At 38.0% G+C, this 20304-nt stretch overlaps 1 long non-coding RNA gene across 1 annotated transcript; it reads left to right on the top strand.

Moving 5' to 3' along the window:
* The first annotated feature begins 18138 nt into the window (after positions 1-18138).
* LOC134627134 (uncharacterized) lies at positions 18139-19959 on the top strand. Its single transcript, XR_010093871.1, has 4 exons — positions 18139-18204; positions 18304-18330; positions 18789-18811; positions 19627-19959. It is a non-coding gene; the product is annotated as an uncharacterized LOC134627134 (long non-coding RNA).
* The last annotated feature ends 345 nt before the right edge of the window (positions 19960-20304 follow it).

Below are 20304 nucleotides of genomic sequence, written 5' to 3'. Positions count from 1 at the left end.
TTTACGGCGGTTTTTCCCGAAGTCGCAAAAGTATGACGTCACAACATTCTGATTGGTCACTTGCAATGTTGATCCTGGAACAACGTTTTCATGATGATCTGGGAACAACACCAACACGAGGATATCAGATCGACCGTATTAAACATGCCCCATATTTGACTGAAATATGTAGAAACTGCTGTATAGGAGTCATCTGTCTCCAAATTTTTAATTTGGCACCTGACTACTGTAGCTGTAATGCTCCAACAATCCATCAAACGGTCCAGCTTTGTAGCTTTCCAAAGTCGTACTAAAACATTTTGACAGATGTTTGAGAGCCGTGTAGCACATAAAATTGGGTTGAGGTCAGCAAGCACAGCCAGAATTAATACATAAGGTAAACTGTTAATTTTTGAGAAAACTAAAGAATTTTAAGTTTGACTTATAGTCCGAAAAATACTTGAAAGCCATGTTTATTGAAAATATGCCTAATTTTTGTCTTACAGGTGACCTGCTGCAGAAAACCCTCTCCCTCTATCGTTGACAAGCAATTAACAAGCATATTCAATCTGTCCTATCACTCTCCCTCTCCCTGCTCCATCTTTTTTGACAAGCCATTCTATCTTCTATCATTTCTCCGCCATGAGCTCTATCTAATTTGACAAGCTTGAACCTGTGTTGACAAGAAATCTAAGTTTGACAAGAAATCTAAGTTTGACAAGAAACCAAGTTTTTGGAAATTGAAGTTACCACAACTTCGCCGATCTGTTGTCAGAATTCTGAGAGATCTCCGCTCTCACTGCTCCATCTTTCCTGTCTTTAAACTCTCTCACATCCAGTCATTTTGCTGGAAATTACAAGTAAAAAGTTGAATATACAGTAATAGAATTACAGTACAGTAGAACTCACTGTAGAAACTACTTACAGAGCCCTACATTTGTCATTTTAATTTTGCATTACACTTTGAAATAAACACTGATAGTTTGGCTTACAAGTGCAATTTGATAAATTATATAAACTTATATACACCTTTTTTGAGATATATTTGTAGTAAGATAATCTGGTTATTTTGTAATTCAGACTCTTATATTCGCATAAATATTAAATTTGATTCAATACATTTTTCAAGTCTGTTTCATTGGTTATAACATTTGACTACAAGTTTATACTATTATTATTTAAGGACAAACCCTTTTTTGTCACTCAGTGTAAGTATTCAGTTACAATTGTCATCTAGAGGCTGCCCTGAGAACCCAGACTTCCTGTTTCCTGACTGCTGCAGAACATCCAGCTGAAGAATCCTCATCGCCTGTCATCTGATCACCACACCATCACAGCTCCTCATATTTGCTTTAAATTTTAAATATCTGAAAGATTTACACAAAGTCTACTTAAAAGCTAAGAGTTTTATTATAGCCTGTTGATTGATTGTTGAGATTTATTCTGCATATTACATTCCAGGAGTATAGACCTATTTGTTATCCAGTCTGGTTAAAAAAAATAGAAGTAATAATATACAGTTTTTGAAAAAGCTACAATAAAACAGACCAAAGTGTTTTCAAAGAACTTTAAATAACTTTTATATCGAGTTTGCATTTAAGTCAGCCTTTTACATCAATTCTGATAAATCTGATTTAATAGTCAATAAATTCATTAGTTTTTCAGTGTTTACAGGTTGACTTTTGTTTACATTTGTGTATACATATAAGTTCCAGTTTGTACTTCAACAAAATGCCAAGAAAAGGTCAAAGGTCGCAGTCCCAGAAGCTTAGATGGCAAAAGCAGCGAGAACAGGTAAATGTTTCTCAGACCGGTGAGCAGGTAAAGGTGTCTGTTACAAGTATTCCCAGTCAAGAAGTGCAGAGCAGCGTCCAGACAGCCGCAGTGTCTTATGCAGATGTGGTAAAGAGAGGTGTTCGCTCAGCATGTGTGCCAGATGCTAAAGTACAGCAGGTAATTCAGACTGAACCCCAGGTAACTGTGCAAACACAGCATGATGGAGAAGCTCCAGGACCGTCTCATGTACAGGTTACAAACAGTGAAAGTCGTCCACGAATGAGTAGCATCTGTGCGTCCCGAAGCCAGGCCTCTCCTAAGTATGGAAAGTACAGGAATCAGCAATGCATGGCTAACAGTTTGGTTTTCCTGTCATTCTTACACGAGGATGAATTCATTACCAAAGCAGATCTTAACCGTGTGTTGGATAAAGGCCATGCCATGCATTCAGATGCCAGAAAGAGGTTTGTGAACAGTGTGTTTCTAGCCTCCGATGAGCTTCCCACAGTGGTCACCAGCCGCAGACACGAGTATCAAGTGGACATGTCTCAGATTGCTCTTTATGGCACATTTGATGGTACAGATCATCTTCCGAGCCTTGAACAGGGACTACAGTGTTTGGCTTCAGCGGTTTGCTACGCTTTGCTAGTCATGGGAGGAAACGTCATTGCAGTTTGCAGGCTGACTTCAGGAGAATACGCATATTTTGACCCTCACTCACGTAAGTCTACAGGAATGCCATTGTCGCTAGGTGTAAGTGGTGGAACTGCAGTTATGTTAAAATTCACACGTCTTAACGACATGATTGACAGGATCAAACTCTTGTACCGAATGTTTAGCATCGCGGCAACCTGCACTTATGAGCTACAGCCTGTGGAGTTTCACAGTGAAAACGCTGCTGACCAAAGAGATGCTAATCAAACCACCGAATACAGACAAACCGCTGCAAGTGTTCCAGCCGCAGCTTTAAATGAACCTCTCCATGAATTAAATTCCCAAACAACCACTGAGCAGACACGGAAAACTGTTACGGAGACTGTAATCACTGAAGTGACATCATCCAGAGTGGATTATTCAGATGAGACAGCTGCTACTGAAAACAAGAATCGTCCTTCTGATTATTTACAGAAAGAAACCTCTGCATCTTCTGTGAGAGAAACTCAGGTAATATCAAATGCTGGTCCTCAGAATGATTCAAACACTGTCTCCTGTTCAACTAAGGCAACACAGGAACTGCCACATAAAATTTTGAAACGTAATAAACAGGAAGCACAAAAAATGAGGAGAAGGTCACTGGCCCAACAGAAATTACCACAAAGAAAGGAAAATCAGAAAAGGAAGGAAAGGGAGATGTACAGTTGTGATGAAAGCTTTAGGGCAAAGAAAAGAAATTCCAGTAGAAAGTCTAATGATCCAGATCACAGACAGAAGAAGAGAGTGTACAAAAATAATCTGTATAAACTAAATGCTACATATAGAGAGAAACAGACAGAACATTTGAGAAAGATCTATAAAGAAAGAGATGATTTTAAGGAAAAACAGAAGGAGCAAATGAAAAGGCTGTATAGAGAAAGTGCTAAAATTAGAGAGAAAAAAAGGGAATGTGTCATAAGGACATACAAAGACAATCCTATATTCCGAGAAAAGCAGAAAGAACGTATAAGAAGAACATATGGAAGTTCTGTTGAATTCAGAGAGAAACATAAAGCCTGCATGAGGTCATATGTATATAAACTATATCAAGAAAGTGAAGAATTTAAAAAGAAAAAACTATCTTACATCACTAAACGTTATGGAGAAGAGAGACAATTTCAGCAACAACACAAAGAGAATATGAGAGAACGAATGAGAGTAAAATATTGGAACGTTTTTTCTTTTAGACAGATGCATAATATCAGATGTGCAATGAATATAAAAAGAAAATATTGTCAGATGCATCGACCAGCTGAAAGTTTACAGTCTAATCCAGATAACAGTTTAATGAATGAGGCCATATCTCGTTTCAGATCAAATGTTAAGTCAGCACCATCTTATATTTGTACTGTTTGTCTAAAAGCTTCTTTTCCTAATCAGGTGAAAATCTGCAAAAGAGAAAATTACTCGAAACACCAAACTGTAGCTCAGCAGTGTCTAACTGGTAAATTTGTTCATGTGTGTGATGAAGCATGTAATGATCACTGCAGCTTTCCTGTTGAGAGAAAAAAGGAGTATATCTGTCACACGTGTCACAGTTCCCTCAAAAGTGGACGCATGCCAAGGCTTGCTGCTGTTAACGGTTTAGAACTGCAGGATATTCCAGCTGAACTGTGTGATCTCAACATTCTGGAGAGACATCTAATTGCCAAATGCATACCATTTGCAAAGATTATTCCACTTCCAAAGGGCAGACAAAGACTCATACGTGGTAATGTGGTGTGTGTACCATCTGAAGTCCAACAAACAGTTGACTGTCTACCGAGGCTCAGAAACCAATCACAGGTAATGAGGATAAAGCTGAAAAGACGACTGTGCTACAAAGGCCATCAGCTGTTCCAGACTGTCACCTGGTCTAAACTGATCCAAGCCCTGCATAAACTCAAACAGATTCATCCACAGTACACAGATATTGTTATCAGAGATGATGCATTGCTTTGTGATCCAACGTTACCTGATGATGACAGCAGTGATGAAGCCAGCATGGCAAGTGATGATTATAATGAAGCAGATTTAATGGAAATTGACAACTATGAAAAAGATGCCCTTTTGAGTGAAAGTGAGTCTGAAAGTGAACAAGATATTAATATGCAATCCTGTGATGAACAACCAGAGGAACAAAATCCAGAAGAACCAGAAAGTGATTTGAACAATGGAGGTTTTGCTCTAGAAAGTTGTCTGCAGCCTGTAGACATTTCAGAAGAGATTCTCTCTTTCACTGATAACACATATTGTGTGGCTCCTGCAGAAAGAAACAATCCTGTTAGCTTCTTCAGAACTCCTCATTTGGAAGCCATGGCATTTCCTGTGCAGTTTCCTACCGGGCAAAATACACTGGATGAAAAGAGACGTCTTAAACTCACACCAAGTGCTTACTTCAAGTCAAGGCTTTTCAACATTGATGCAAGATTTGCTAAAGATACAAATTACCTGTTTTTCTCACAGTTTGTCACTGAAATACACTTGGCCAATTCCAGCATGACAATACAGTTAAGGAAAGGTAAAACTTTGACCAAAGATGGACGCAAAATCACATCAGGAATGTTACAAAGTAAGACAGAAGTAGAGAAGCTGGTAAGAAATAAAGATGCAATCAGATTTATGCAGCCACTCAGAGGAACTCCAGCTTACTGGCAGAAAACTACCAGAGATTTATTCAGTATGGTTCGCCAAATAGGAACACCTCAGTTCTTTGTCACTTTCTCTGCTGCTGAGATGAGATGGCCTGAAGTGATTCAAGCAATAAAGAGACAGCAAGGTGAAGAGGTTGATTTTGAAGCACTGGACTGGTCAGAAAAGTGTGAAATTCTAAGATCAAATCCAGTAACCACCATGCGAATGTTTGATAAACGTGTTGAGGCTTTGTTCAGAGATTTGCTTTTTTCTCCTGCACAGCCCCTTGGTGAGATCATTGATTACTTTTACAGAGTTGAGTTCCAGCACAGAGGCAGTCCGCATATACACATGTTGCTGTGGATTCAAGAAAAGGTAGAAGTAGATGTGGATGATGACCAAACTGTCTGTGACTTTGTGGACAGATACATCTCAGCTCAACTCCCTGATCCAGAAAAACAGCCTGAACTGCACAAAAAAGTCGCTGAACTACAAAAACACAGCAAAAACCACACAAAAACATGCTTTAAGAGTGTGAACTCTGGTTGTAGATTTGGGTTTCCAAAACCACCAGCCACAAGAACAATGATTGTGAGACAGGATGAGGATTCAGACACTGAAGCTGCAAAAGCCAAACTCAGACCTTTGTTGAACCTGCTGAAGGAACCTGAAGCTGCTTCTCTCACCATAGAGCAGATTCTGTCACGATGCAACTTGACAATGAATGAGTATGAGCAATGCCTCCAAGACATAAACAAGAAAACGGCGCTGATTCTGAAACGTGACCCAAAGGACTGTTGGATCAACAATTACAACCCACAGCTGCTTGAAGCCTGGAACTCTAATTTAGATGTCTCGTTAATATTGAATGCCTATTCATGTATAGAATACCTCTGTAAATATATAACGAAGAAAGAATCTGGCATCTCTGAATACCTAAAGACAGTTATTGACAACTCTGATAAGAACATGGTCAATGAATGTGATGAAATGAGAGCTGTGATGCAGGCTTATTCAAAAAAGAGAGAAATCAGCGCACAGGAGTGTGTGACTCGAGTCTGTGGCCTAAAAATGAAAAAATGTTCCCGCAGTGTTGTATTTGTACCAACAGATGATAACCCAGTAAAAATGAGTCGTCCAATGAGCTATCTGGAAACCACAACACATGACAGTTGTAATATTTGGATGACAAGTTTGGCTGATAAATACAAATGCAGACCTGAGACACCAGAATATGAGGAAATGTCACTGGCTGATTTTGCTGCCTTGTGCCGGTTGGTGAGTGGTCCAAATGAAGGAAAAGATGTGCTTCCTCTTCTAAACCAGCTTGGATTTGTACAAAGGCGAAAGAATGATAAACCAGCTATAATCAGGTATTACCACTGTTCAGAGGAAAAAGATCCTGAGCAATATTATGGACGACTGTTGAGACTTTACCTTCCACACAGATCAGAGCAGGAACTGAAACCACAAGGGTTCCAAACCTATCAGTCCTTCTACAACTCAGGTTTTGTACGACTTTCATGTTCAGACCACAGTGAGTCTGTGAAAAGGGTTGTAAAGAGAAATAAAGACAAGTATGAGAAGAACTCTGAGGATATTGAGAGTGCACTGGAAGAGTTTGAACAAAATAGGGATGTTGTGATCAATGAATGGTGTAATCTGGCTCCTGAATCTGAAGTTGTGAGGTTGCAATGTGATGAGAATCTTCCTGAGAGACATTCTGATGACGAGAACGAACAGGAGAATGTTCCCGACTACAGTCGTCAGTCTGATGCTGTAACAGAGATCAGAGCCATCAGAGAACAACCTGCAGTCGATCCAGCTGTGGTACGTGTAATGTATCAGAATCTGAACCAGAAGCAGGCCTGCGTGTTCTATGCTATAAGAGACTGGTGTATTCAGCGCGTTTGTGGTTTGAACCCAGATCCATTTTTCTTCTATATCAACGGTGGTGCAGGAACTGGAAAGTCACATCTGATTAAATGTATTCACTCTGAAGCATCAAAGATCCTGAGCAGACTGCCTGCTAATGCAGAAGAAGCTGACATATCAAATCCAACTGTTTTACTGACGTCATTTACCGGGACAGCAGCTTTTTCTATCAATGGCTCTACATTACATTCTCTACTGAAACTACCCAGAAGTCTGAAACCACCCATTCAAGGACTTGGTAACCAACTGGATGAAGTCAGATGTGAGCTTATAAATGCTGAAATTATTGTTATTGATGAGATTTCGATGGTTTCAAAACCCCTTTTTGCTTATGTGGATGCAAGACTGAAACAGATCAAAGGCACTCAGAGACCTTTTGGTGGAATGTCAGTTTTAGCTGTTGGAGATTTTTACCAGCTGCCACCAGTGCGACAGTCTAAACCTCTCTGCATTCATGATCCAGAACAGATTGACCTATGGCAGGAACATTTTCAGATGATCACTCTAACCGAGATCATGCGTCAGAAAGATGATGTGGCCTTTGCAGAGATGCTGAACAGGATTAGAGTCAAAGAAAAGACAGATGAGCTTTCTCAGTGCGACAGAGATTTGTTGTCACAGGCTGTAACTGCACCAGAAGAATGTCCAATCGAGGTCTTACACATTTATGCCACCAACAAGAATGTTGAATCCCACAACACAGATACGCTCAAGAAGCTTCATTCAAACATTATAATCATCACTGCAGACGATTTCCAGAAGGATAAACGTACAGGCAGAATGGCACGAAGAGACAAACCATTTACAGGTGGGAGAAATGATTTACCCGACACCCTGAATGTTGCTGAAGGAGCTCGAGTGATGCTGACCAGAAACTTGGACACACTAAACGGTTTGGTCAACGGTGCTTTTGGTATATTGATAAAGGTGGTAAGATCTGAAAATGATGGACAAATAATTAAACTGGGGCTCAGAATGGACAACCGGCAGCCTATGAGACACAACCGCAGTTCTAATGCAGCATCTGATGATCTGGTTTACATTGAGAGAGCAGAGGAGAGTCTGAAGTTTAAAGGAGCGGTACGCAGACAGTTTCCTGTAAAGCTAGCATTCGCCTGCACAATTCACAAAACTCAGGGTCTTACAACACAGACAGCTGTAGTTTCAATGAAGAACATTTTTGAACCTGGTATGGCTTATGTTGCTCTCAGCAGGGTGACGTCTCTCAGTGGACTCTATTTACAGGACTTGGATGAGAAAAAGATTTACGCCAATCCCGAGGTAACTGCAGCGCTCCAAACCATGAGACAAGCCAGTGTTGAGGAAATGATGCCTCTTCTTCAGGTCAGAGAAATAGCCAGCAGACCTGACACACTTACACTGATCCATCACAATACGGAGGGTTTGCCATCTCACATCAGTGACATCAAGAGTCATCATGAAATGTGCTTAGCAGATGTTTTGTGTCTCACAGAGTCTCACCTCCAAGGCTCCTTTGTTGCAGACAGTCTTCATTTGGACGGCTACACCATGTTCAAACGCAACAGACATGTGTCCTACACAAACTTTCCTCACATGGCCAGCAGAAGTGGTGGTGGAGTTGTTGTGTATTTGAGGAATCATTTTCAGGTTCAGGTAAAACAGTATCTGCATAATGTCACTGATCTTGAGTTCTTAGTGTTGAAGGTTCAGGCTCCATTCCCTGCGCTCATTGCTGTTGTGTACAGACCTCCAGACTACAGTTTGACACCATTCATGCAAAACCTGGTAAGTCTTTTAGATTCACTTGAAATAATGGACTGTCACCCAATAATTGTGTGTGGAGATTTTAATGAGAACCAGTTACAGAGTGGAAGGAAACAGATTCTGGAGCAGTTTCAGTCGAGAGGGTATTCACAGCTGATCACTTCTGCCACTACAGACAAGAACACCCTGCTTGACCTCATTTTTATTTCTCAGCCACAGAAAAGTCTCTATTCAGGTGTCCTGAGGACATATTACAGTTACCACAACCCTGTGTTTTGTGTCCTGTCCTCCAGCCAATCATGAAATCGTCTGGTGAGTTTTGAAACAATTACAGATCATGTTTGTTACAGAGTTTACTGATTGTAGAGCATGAAAAAGATTTTTCATTGAAAAATCATATTTCTTCATATTGTCTTCCCTACTCTGTCTGTAAGAAGACCCTTTCTTATTGCAGTGTTATTAATCATTTCACCAAATCATGGCTGTACTTCATGCAGAGCCGGGAGATCTGCTTTCTGTTATCATGCACCTCAGATCTGAAAAATGCTGCAAAAAGTATTAAACGGACATCATTTAGTTTTTTATTCTCATGTTTTAAATGACTAAATCTACTAATGCCTTTTTTCATGGATGTTAATTGTCATCTCCTTTTTGGATACTTTTTTTACTCTGACGTATGTATCTCAACAAACGAGAGCTTCCCCTCAAAGTGCTTTCAAATATGAAATAGTAAATAAATAAATCCCAGATAAATGCAGGTATTTATTATGGGTCACATGAATAATAACAGACAATTATATTTTCTTGATTATAGTAAATTTTGTAGAATCAAATGTTTTTGGGATGAATGAGGTTTTGCTTATCATGTTTTACAGGTAAAAAATGTTAAAAGTTTTAAACTATCTTTAGGTTATCAGAGATGTCTATAATGATACATTATGTAGAGAAAAATATTTTTACAGCTTACAGAATATATATTACATCTGATTTAGAAGTACATGGAAAGTTTCTGCATCCATTTTCTGACTTGGCCTTTATCCGGGTGGGTTTGGGTTTGGGTGGATAAAGGCCAAGTCAGAATTCTCTGAGCAGCTGGAAAAAGCTGCTAATAAACAAAGACATCAGAAAGCGGGGGCTTTAGGTGTAGCCCCCGCTTTCTGATGCACTAATTAGATTTAGTAACTGACACCCCATACCAGCATTACATAGACACTTGGGGGCTGAGATGGGTGGGTGGGGAGGGTGGATGGGTGGTGTTAAAAGCACTTTATGTTTTGTAGATGTATTTTTTCAGACAGGGCACACACAGTCCTGTTTCCTTTGTGGGAAAACCTTCAAGCTTCACCATCCTCAGCTGAAACAACACCATCTTAACACCATCTTCATGAACTGCTGAGCCAAACCTGATCCATCAGTGCTGGACTGCACAGATAACTACATGCCACAAGGAGACTGCTGTTTCATGAACTGCCTTACCAGTGTGTCTTCAATGGAGAAGATGACACACCCATCACCTGATCTCCTGCCTGATCTGGAGAACATCATCATGCTGCCACACTACACACCTCTGAGACCATCAATGATGACTGATACTGAGGAAACTGTATTTCCTGTCAGAGATGCTCAGTGATCCTCAGCGCAGAGAGAGGTATGATTCTTTATCTTTGCTAAAAATGTCATTGCTTTTAATTCATTTAATTAATTTAAATCCTGTTTAATGCATAAAGAATTACACACTCAAATGATTATACTTGTTGACACTTTTTGAGTTTTAATTCACATTATGGATTAAAAATCTATGCTTTTTCTACTCTGTCTCTCTGTGCAGGTACTGCTGTCTTCTAAGTTCTTCAGTGTCCCAACTGAAACATTCAAACCTCATTGCAGAGCTCAAGTCTTTCCTCACCATCATGTGAGTGTGAGATTGCTCTGGATTCTGGTTATGTGGCCTGCAGCACCTATAAGGTATTTCAAAATTGTCCATTTTATAACTTATTTGTAGTTTTTAGGCCTACACAAATAAAACACAAATAAAACACAAATAAAATGTTCCTTTTTCTGTATTTTTTTAGAACAAGCTCGTACAGTGTGCCTGCATTCCAGCTTCTTAGACTCTACGCAAGTGGACAGAGTATCAGTGTTTGGCCACTCTTACAGACACCGACTTCTGTCAACTCACTGCTACTGATCAGGCACCTCACTCCAGGAAGACAGAGGGCTGCAAGCCTGTCATCGTTTCCAGTGTGGCTTTGAATTCTTGGGGTAGTATCAGATTTTTCCCACAAATATTCAAAGGTAACACTTATTTTAAGCTTAGTTATTAAATCAAGTCTTCCCTTGTGTTAATTTTTCTATTTTTTTTGTTTTTTTTTGTTTTCTTTTACATTTATATGCAGTGATCGGATGTGGTGGAGCTTTGTTAGCTGTGTGTAAAACATCTGTTTGTGATGATATTTACAATGAGGCTTTAATGTGACAGTTTCAATGTAATTTCAGTCCTTTTACTAAGCAAAAACATATTTGCAATTAACATATTTTTTTTCAGTTTTGTCTTTTGGATTTATTGTTAACATTCCTCTGTGACAGCAAATACTAAACTGGTCCAAGTAACCAGCATATCATTGGTCAAAGGCAAAAAAGACCACATGTCACACTAGCAAGGAATTTTTGACTGTGTTTGTGTCACCAGATTTAACAAACAATATCAGACATATGAAACTGAACTCTGGATTAATGTGCAGATGTTTTTTGTGTTTTTTTTATTGTTGAATAATTATTTTGTAGGACAAACCCAATCTATTTACCCAAACAATGTAATTTGTTTGGGTAAATAGTGGATTAATATATCTAAGTCTATAAGTATAGCAAGCTGAATTCATACAAACACACAGCTCTAAATCTTGAATTCTAGGATATACAAAAATGATCATGTGATTATTATGGACATTTAAATAACTATATCTACTGAACCATTACACATATTCTTTATAGAAATTACACAATCTCAAAATGTGAAAAAAGAAAATGTTTAAGAGAATAAATAATGTGTGTTTGTATGAATCCTGCCTTAGTATGGGGTGTCAGTAACTACATTAGTATAGAGTAGGTCTAACAGTGGTTTTCCACATCTGCTCTAATATATATAGATAATGGGTCAAACATATAAAGTCATTTTGAAAAGTTCATAAAGGTCACATCCATTTATATGTGTTCCTCTTTATCATTTTATATCAGGTGACACAGCTGACTTTTGTTTTGATCAGAGTAGAACCATAACATTCATGCTAATGGTTCTACTGTTTACAGTTACTTTATGATGGATTTCATCCTGGTCACAGCACTATGTGAAAAGCTGTTAGAGGTAAAGTTAACCCAATTAATACCTCATCATAAGTCACTCTGTAACGCAGGGCAGTGATTATTTTTCACTGTAATTTATTCCACAACAATGTTCTTTATTTGATCCCTGTTTCTTTAAATATGCACATCAATTGTTCAGCTGTGTGACTCTCTACACCTCAAATATATCACAATGTGGACTTCATTTCGACAGTATTTTGTAGATTGGTACCATATTTATCATAAAATCAGGAAAGTGTAAACTAATTGAAAAAATGAAGCTTATGAAAATTTTAACGTGGCATTGGAACATGTTGTTTATCCTTGCCAAATGGTATTTACACAAAACTCCAGCAAATCAGAGGATATATTTTTGTCTCTCACTTGCTGTTTATATGTGTGTATTTTTATAGTTAATAGCCTATCATGTGTTTGCGCATCTTAGGGCCATAAACATAAACATGACAAACAAGGATATGTTCACAATTCTAACATATGCTTCAATTGTTTGTATAGATGTTAGATCCATTTGATTTGCATTTTCTATTAATACTTTTTCTGTTTATCCCAAATGGGATTTTTATTTCTGTATGCCATTATTGTAATCATTGGAAACAACTGAGTAAATATTTTGTATCATATGTTTCTAAAAAATATTTGAATGATCTACTTTTCTGCTACTGGTTTTCTACTTTCTAAACTTTCTTCCACTCTTTGGCATTTCAATAACATTATTTTTGGGTGTTTTTATCTCTGACCGCAGCATCTTGTGCATTTATTACCTAAATGTTGTTTGTGTTGGTTTTGTTTTTTTTGTTTTTGTTGCCAATTTTAAATTCCACCAGCTGTGTAAACTCTGTTATTTTACCTTGGTTTTGTTCCACATCAGTTTATCTGCTGGCTGATTTTCTTCCTTTTCTAATGTATCTGGTAATTTTTAACAGTTAAACAAGTAACTTTCAGGTTACTTCAGCCTTTTCAGCTGTTATCTGTTGACAGTGTTTGCCTAATTATTACATTTCTGCAAAATTATAGCAGTTCTGATAACTTGTAATATTTCTGCCAAGTTTTTAATTTTCTACTAAATTATATTATTTTTGCTAGGTTACACTTCTTTTGTTTATTATGTTATGTTATGTTAATTTATGTTATTCTTAATTATTTTATTTCTGCTAAGTTGTAGCTTCTGGTAAACTACAACATTTCTGCTGAATTGTTATGTTTCTTCTAAGTTATTGCATATCTGCTAAGTTATTACATTTTTGTTAACCTAATGTTGTTCTGCAACGTAATTAAATTTCAACAACTTTTTAAACACTGACTTTGATTTCTTCAGCTTCTTCAGCTATTTTCAACTATTTTCAGCAGACAGCTTCAGCTTTACAGCATCCACACTGCATTTTCGCAGGAAATGCAAATTTTTCTAGTTCTTTATTATTATTCTTCATCTTCAAGTTGCTTCCGTACGTTTTTTGGCCTTTAACTAGTTCCACAATTTTTGTGCTATTTTCACCGTTCAAATTTCACAATATTTTGCTATTTCTGCTCTTTCCGGCTATGACTTTTGGTATTTATTACTATTATACTTTTTGAAATATCAAGTTTTTTTCCTTTAATTTGTCCCATTGAAATGAATGGGAAACTTCCGCAATTCTGCTAAAACTTGCATGTTTTTGAAACTTAACTACTTCCTTATACTTTCACATAGAAACTCCATTTAAACTTTAAAATGTTCACAAATTATTGGGCTATTCATGTTTGATTCAGCTTTTTCATATCTGTTACTGTTTTCATCTTATCCCTCTTTAAGTTTTGAGTTTCATCTTTGTGATTTTTCACAAAATACATGTGTTGTTATGGTTGCTATGCAGTTGGTTCTGTGTGAGCCACTGTACCTTTCGCAATTTTCTCTTTATGTCCGAACAGCTTCTTGCTACTTGCTCAATTTTCACTCAACCGCCACAAATTATACATCAAAACGTAGGTATTTTTGCTGGCTTTCAGAAAATGTCACTATCATTGTTGTGGGATTTATAGAATTTTGGCAAATCTCCTCAGAGCAACACAAAGTCTCAAAAATCCCCATAGAAAGTCAATGGAGAGTTCGTTTAAAATCACCGCTTGATTTCTGTAATGAGAGGCATTTTCGAACCGTCATATCTCCCGAACAAAGCAAAGTTAAGACATGAGGCTTGTGCCAATATATCTCCAGACACTCCTGACGCTCACAATTCAAGAATTTTTTTCTCAGCTATTACCATTTGGCCATGAATTGGGTTTGTTTGAGGGTAGGAAATTTGTCCCTCGCTCAGATTTCTTCAGATTTCAAACTCTGGAAATGAGGCACTTTTTTCTCTCGTCATATCTTTTTGATAGATTTCCACAGAGACCTGAAAATTTCCATGACTGTTCACCAAAGCCTGCTGTCTCTTACGGTGAAAGAATGATATCTATACTCCAAATAGATTTAGAGTTAGAAACCGTTGTTTGAGGGCAAGTCAAGGCAGTTTTCGCTTTGCCTCTACTCAGTTATGGTGCATTAGAAGTCAAATATCTTCAATAATTCATATTTTAATGATAAATTGTCAACACTGTAAGATTCCCCCATCTCTTCTGAACAAAACGGTGTAAGAATGACTGTTCTAGCCCCTACGGTTAGGAAATTATAGCCATTTGTTTGAGGGGAGTCCTCACTATGAAAAGTAGACAGCACAAATCCTGTCTCTGTGCTGCGTGTGTGCACCTGTTTTGGCGGGAAAAAGTACACAGCCTCTCTGATTGGTGGATTCAAATTTAGCAGCTCCCAGGCTGCTTGGCTGACCTAGAAACTTGATTTTCTCTCCCTGTGTGTGTGTGTGTGTGTGTGTGTGTGTGTGTGACAGAGAGAGAGAGAGAGAGAGAAAGAGAGGGCGAGAGAGAGTTTTTATAGGAGCATCTTATTGTATGATTTAAATTCAATATATTTAGACTGGTTGACTGAATTTGATCCTGTGTGTCTCTCTGTGTGTTTCCATATGTGTCCATATTTGTGATTGTGTGACTGTTATACTTTTTTTTGCTGATTTTTTTTTCATTGAACAATTACATTTGAGGGACCCTTAGCATGTTCAGCATTTTCTCAGCTGTTCATTTTGCTTTTCCAATTTTTCTATTTAAGTTATTACTATTGTGCTAAGTCACAGCATTTCTGCTGCTTTTCAGTATTTGTGCTAAATATAGCATTTCTGCTAAATCATACTATTTCTGCTATTTTACAGGATTTGTACTTAATATAGTATTTCTGCTTAATTATAGTATTTCTGCCATTTTATAGTATTTGTGCTAAAACATAGTATTTCTACTAAATGCAGTATTTCTGGGTAATCATTGTATTTCTATATATTTCTGCCAGGTCCCCAGGGAGTCAATCCTCTGTAAGGACTGTAATATTCAAATTTATATATCAGGACCTGCACGACTTCACAACTAGCCAATCACATCTGAGGGCTGGCACATTCAAATTTGCATATTGGGGCATTCATGGTTCCTAAGACAACCAATCATATCTGAGGGCTGGCACATTCAAATTTGCATATTGTTGCCTTCATGGCTTCCCAGCAAGCCAATCATATCTGAGGGCTGGCACATTAAAATTTGCATATTGTTGCCTTCATGGCTTCCCAGCCAGCCAATCATATCTGAGGGCTGGCACATTCAAATTTGCATATTAGGGCCTTCATAGCTTTCCAGCCAGCCAATCATCTATGTCATATATCTATAATATTTCATATTTTTATTTTAAATGGTCAACATTTCAAGATTCCCCCATGTCGTCTGAACAAAACGGTCTAAGAATGACCGTTTTAGCCCCTACGGTTAGGAATTTATGGCTGTTTGTTTGAGGGGAGTCCTGACTATGAGAAATAGACTGCAAAAATCCTGTCTCTCTCTTTGCTGCATGTGTAAAAGCCTTCACTTGGTGCACCAGTTTTGGCGGGAAAAAGCACACAGCCTCTCTGATTGGTGGATTCAAATTGAGAATCTCACAGCTGTTTGACTGACCTAGAAACATGCTGTTAACAGCCCCTGTTCACTTGCTGATGCTGATGCTGCTGCTGCTGTGTGTGTGTGTGTGTGTGTGTGTGTGTGTGTGTGTGTGTGTGTGTGTGTGTGTGTGTGTGTGTGACAGACAGAGAGAGCCTTTTTATGGGAGCATCTTATTGTATGATTTAAATTCAATATATTTAGACTGGTTGACTGAATTTGGTCCTGTGTGTGTCTCTCTGTGCATGTGTGTTTCCATATGTGTCCATATTTGTGATTGTGTGACGGTTATACTTTTTTTTGCTGATTTTTTTTCATTTAACAGTTACATTTGAGGGACCCTTAGCATGTTCAGCATTTGTTCAGCTGTCCATTTTGCTTTTCCAATTTTTCTATTTAAGTTATTAATATTGTGCTAAGTCATAGCATTTCTGCTGCTTTTCAGTATTTGTGCTAAATCTAGCATTTCTGCTAAATCATACTATTTCTGCTATTTCGTAAGATTTGTGCTAACTATAGTGTTTCTGCTAAAAAAGTGTATTTCTGCAAAATATAGTATTTTTTATTAATTATAGTTTTTGTACCAAATCATAGTACAGTTTTACTGCTTTGTATATGGCTTCTAAGACAACCAATCATATCTGAGGGCTTGCACATTCAAATTTGCTTATTATTGCCTTCCTGACTTCCCAGCCAGCCAATCATATCTGAGGGCTGGCACATTCAAATGTGCATATTGGGGCATTCATGGCTTCTAAGACAACCAATCATATATGAGGGCTGGCACATTCAAATTTGCATATTATTGCCTTCCTGACTTCCCAGCCAGCCAATCATATCTGAGGGCTGGCATATTCAAATGTGCATATTGGGGCATTCATGGCTTCTAAGACAACCAATCATATATGAGGGCTGGCACATTCAAATTTGCATATTGTTGCCTTCATGGCTTCCCAGCCAGCCAATCATCTATGTCATATATCTATAATATTTCATATTTTTATTTTAAATGGTCAACATTTCAAGATTCCCCCATGTCGTCTGAACAAAACGGTCTAAGAATGACCGTTTTAGCCCCTACGGTTAGGAATTTATGGCTGTTTGTTTGAGGGAAGTCCTGACTAACTTTCCAATATTTTCACTTAAGTTATTACTATTCTGCTCAATCATAGTATCTGTTCCAAATCATTGTTTTTAAGCTATATTGTAGGATTTCTGCTAAATCATAGTATTTCTACAATATTATATTTTTCTATCTAAATATAGCATTTCTGCTATAGAATAGTATTTCTGCTATGTTATAATATTTGTGCTAAACTGGAGTATTTTTGCTAAAACATAGTATTTATTTAAAATTACAATATTGATGGTATATTACAGTGTCTCTGGTAAATGACAGCGTTTCTGCTATGTTGTACTGTTTTTCTAAATCATAGTATTTCTGTAATGTTTAAGAATGTTTGGCTAAATATATTCTGTCTGTTATGTTATACTATTTCTCCTAAATTCTTGTATTTTTGAGAAGTTATCGTGTTTCTGGTAAGTTACATTTCTGCTAAGTTCTGCTATGCTATTGTATTTCTGCCAAGTATGATGTTTCCTCTAAGATATTGCAGTTCTGCTAAGTTACTACATTTTAGCAAAGTTCCTTTGCTTCTGCAAAGTTTTTACAATTTCTGCAAGTTTTCAGCTTTTTCAGCTATTTTTAGCAGACAGCTTCAGCATTACAGCATCCACACTGCATTTTCGCAGGAAATGCAAATTTTTCTAGTTATGATTAATATTTATGATTTTAACAGTAATTTTGTGTTAGTAATGTAAACTAAAAAAATGCGAGTCTTAACAAAACATAAAATCAATAAAACCAACTCGACTGCAGGGTTAATTTTGTGCTCAACAGAAGGTCATCGCCTTTAGAAAGAAGGAAAAGTAGTTGGAAAACATCACCTGGGTCGCTCGTACGTTGATTTGGACAGTTGGACTACATTTCCCGTTGAGCTGAGGCGCTTCAGCTGTCGCCTGAACATGACGTCACGACACTTTTAAAAGCCGCTCGTTTTCTTCGTCACATCCTCTTTCCGTTGCTCTTCTCGCTTTGAGGTATGTTGAGTTCATTGCCCGCAAACAGGATCCAATTTAATCTGCTAATTTAACCGGTCATCCACTCTTACTGATCACTAATTGTTTTCATTTTCACAGAAACCTCTCCACACGATGAGAGCCAAGGTGAGATAACAAACCAATATCGGTATTTCAGCTGTTCGTGTCCTCTTCCCGCGCCAGCTAATGCTGCTAGCTCCTTCCTTAAGCTTTTCATGTTTATAGAATTAAATATACCCTGCTACCCAGCTTCTTAAAATATTAATAGAATTTTAAGTGATAACGGGGCATTGGATACATGTAGTAGTATAAATGCTAATGCTACTAGAAGCTTTGCTTTGGTGCATCTTGCAATGTTGGCACCGTAGCTCGCTGAACCCAGGCAGCCATGCGTGTTTGAAAGCTGAGATCTGCATGCAGCGTGACAAACACCACTGTGAAATGCTTTTTGGTACAAACATGTACTGCATGTTTTGAGGCCCTGTAACTGTCTACATCACAGTAAGCATGCTGTCAAAGTAGTGGCGCAAATGTGGTCTTGATGTATTCTTAATGACTGTGCTTTTTTTTCCTCCTTTTTTCAGTGGAGGAAGAAGCGTATGCGCAGGTAAGCATCATGATAAATGAAGAAAAATGTCTTTGCCAGCCCCCTAATCCAAGCTGCTTAAATTTAGGGCTAGATGGCTGGACAACACAATTGTTTAGGCTTTGGAAAAGTTAGGTTTATAAGGAAGCATGTCTTTGTTTTTGGTTTTTTTGTTTGTTTTTTTAAATTTAGTGGATCTGTTAAGCTTAACTGTAAAGTATGTTAGGGTGGGGCTTGTTCAAACGTTGACAATTGTTTGACCCATGTTTCGATTGGATGCAGGGAAAATTATATCTACTGAAAATGACCTGGGTTAACTGAAATTCACTTTTCAGTCAAGTTTGTACGGTGTCAGTGTTTAATTTAAAGATGTACAGGTTTGTAACTGAGGGAACACTGTACAAAGGTTTACAAAATGAATGAATAAATGTATACACATCAATGTAATCACAAACTCGCTTGGTCTATGTGGTGATAAAACCATTGAATAGAAAACACTCCTGTCCTCTCCTTAACAGCTGAAGGGAAATTTACATAATTGGTCCCATATTGATGTGCATCACAGGGCTGTCCAGTTTTGGTCACAATCTCAATAACTAGTATTACTGAATTGTAGTTTTAACAAAATTTTAAACAATTTTTGTTACCATCTTAATTCCATCCTAGGTCATTTTCAGCTGTGTATTCAAGGGAGGAATATTTGATCTTGAATTTACTTTATTGGCTACCTTGGTGGCTCAGCTAGATTTCTTTTTGGTGATGAACATTTGTTTTATAAATCATAAGTCCTTGTGCTATTGAGTGTTTTACTGACAGCTGCTGTTGGTTTCCAACAGGCTGAAGCGTAAAAGGAGAAAGATGAGGCAGAGGTCAAAGTAAGCCCCTCCTCCTCCCTGCCAGCTGTGATCACATCTGAGCCTCTCCAGGTGACTGACATGCGGACGAAGGGGGATTGCTCGGCGGTTCCATCAACGAAATAAAAGGCCTAAACCCCCGATTTCAGATGACCACGCTTTTCGCGGACCCCGCTGTGACAGTCTGACTGGAAGATGGTGAAGATGCTGGAGAAGAACATGACTGCAGCTGCTTTGTTCATGGACCATAATGCATCTTGTTTCTGTACAATTGTTTGTGGTGTTTTGAACAATAAATGAACACTGTTAAATTACCGCCAGTTTAAACCTCTTGATTTTCTTATGTTATAAAGCAAGTCTAGGTTGACTTACATGTACTTATAAGAAAGTGCACCACAGGTGTCGAACTCCAGGCCTCGAGGGCCGGTGTTCTACAGGTTTTAGATGTGTCCTTGATCCAACACAGCTGATTCAAATGGCTAAATTGCCTCAACATGTCTTGCAGTTGTCTAGAAACCTGGTAATGAGCTAATCATTTCATTCAGGTGTGTTGACCCAGGGTGTTATCTAAACTCTGCAGGACACCGGCCCTCGAGGCCTGGAGTTCGACACTACTGAATTGCACAATATGTAGGTGTTACCAGGGCTGTCACTCGTGTC

This window comes from Pelmatolapia mariae, linkage group LG5 (genome assembly GCF_036321145.2).
Source record: "Pelmatolapia mariae isolate MD_Pm_ZW linkage group LG5, Pm_UMD_F_2, whole genome shotgun sequence".
In the NCBI taxonomy this organism is placed as follows: Eukaryota; Metazoa; Chordata; class Actinopteri; order Cichliformes; family Cichlidae; genus Pelmatolapia; species Pelmatolapia mariae.
The sequence above is the reverse complement of the archived record's forward strand: the minus strand, read 5'-3'. Positions and strand labels throughout refer to the sequence as shown.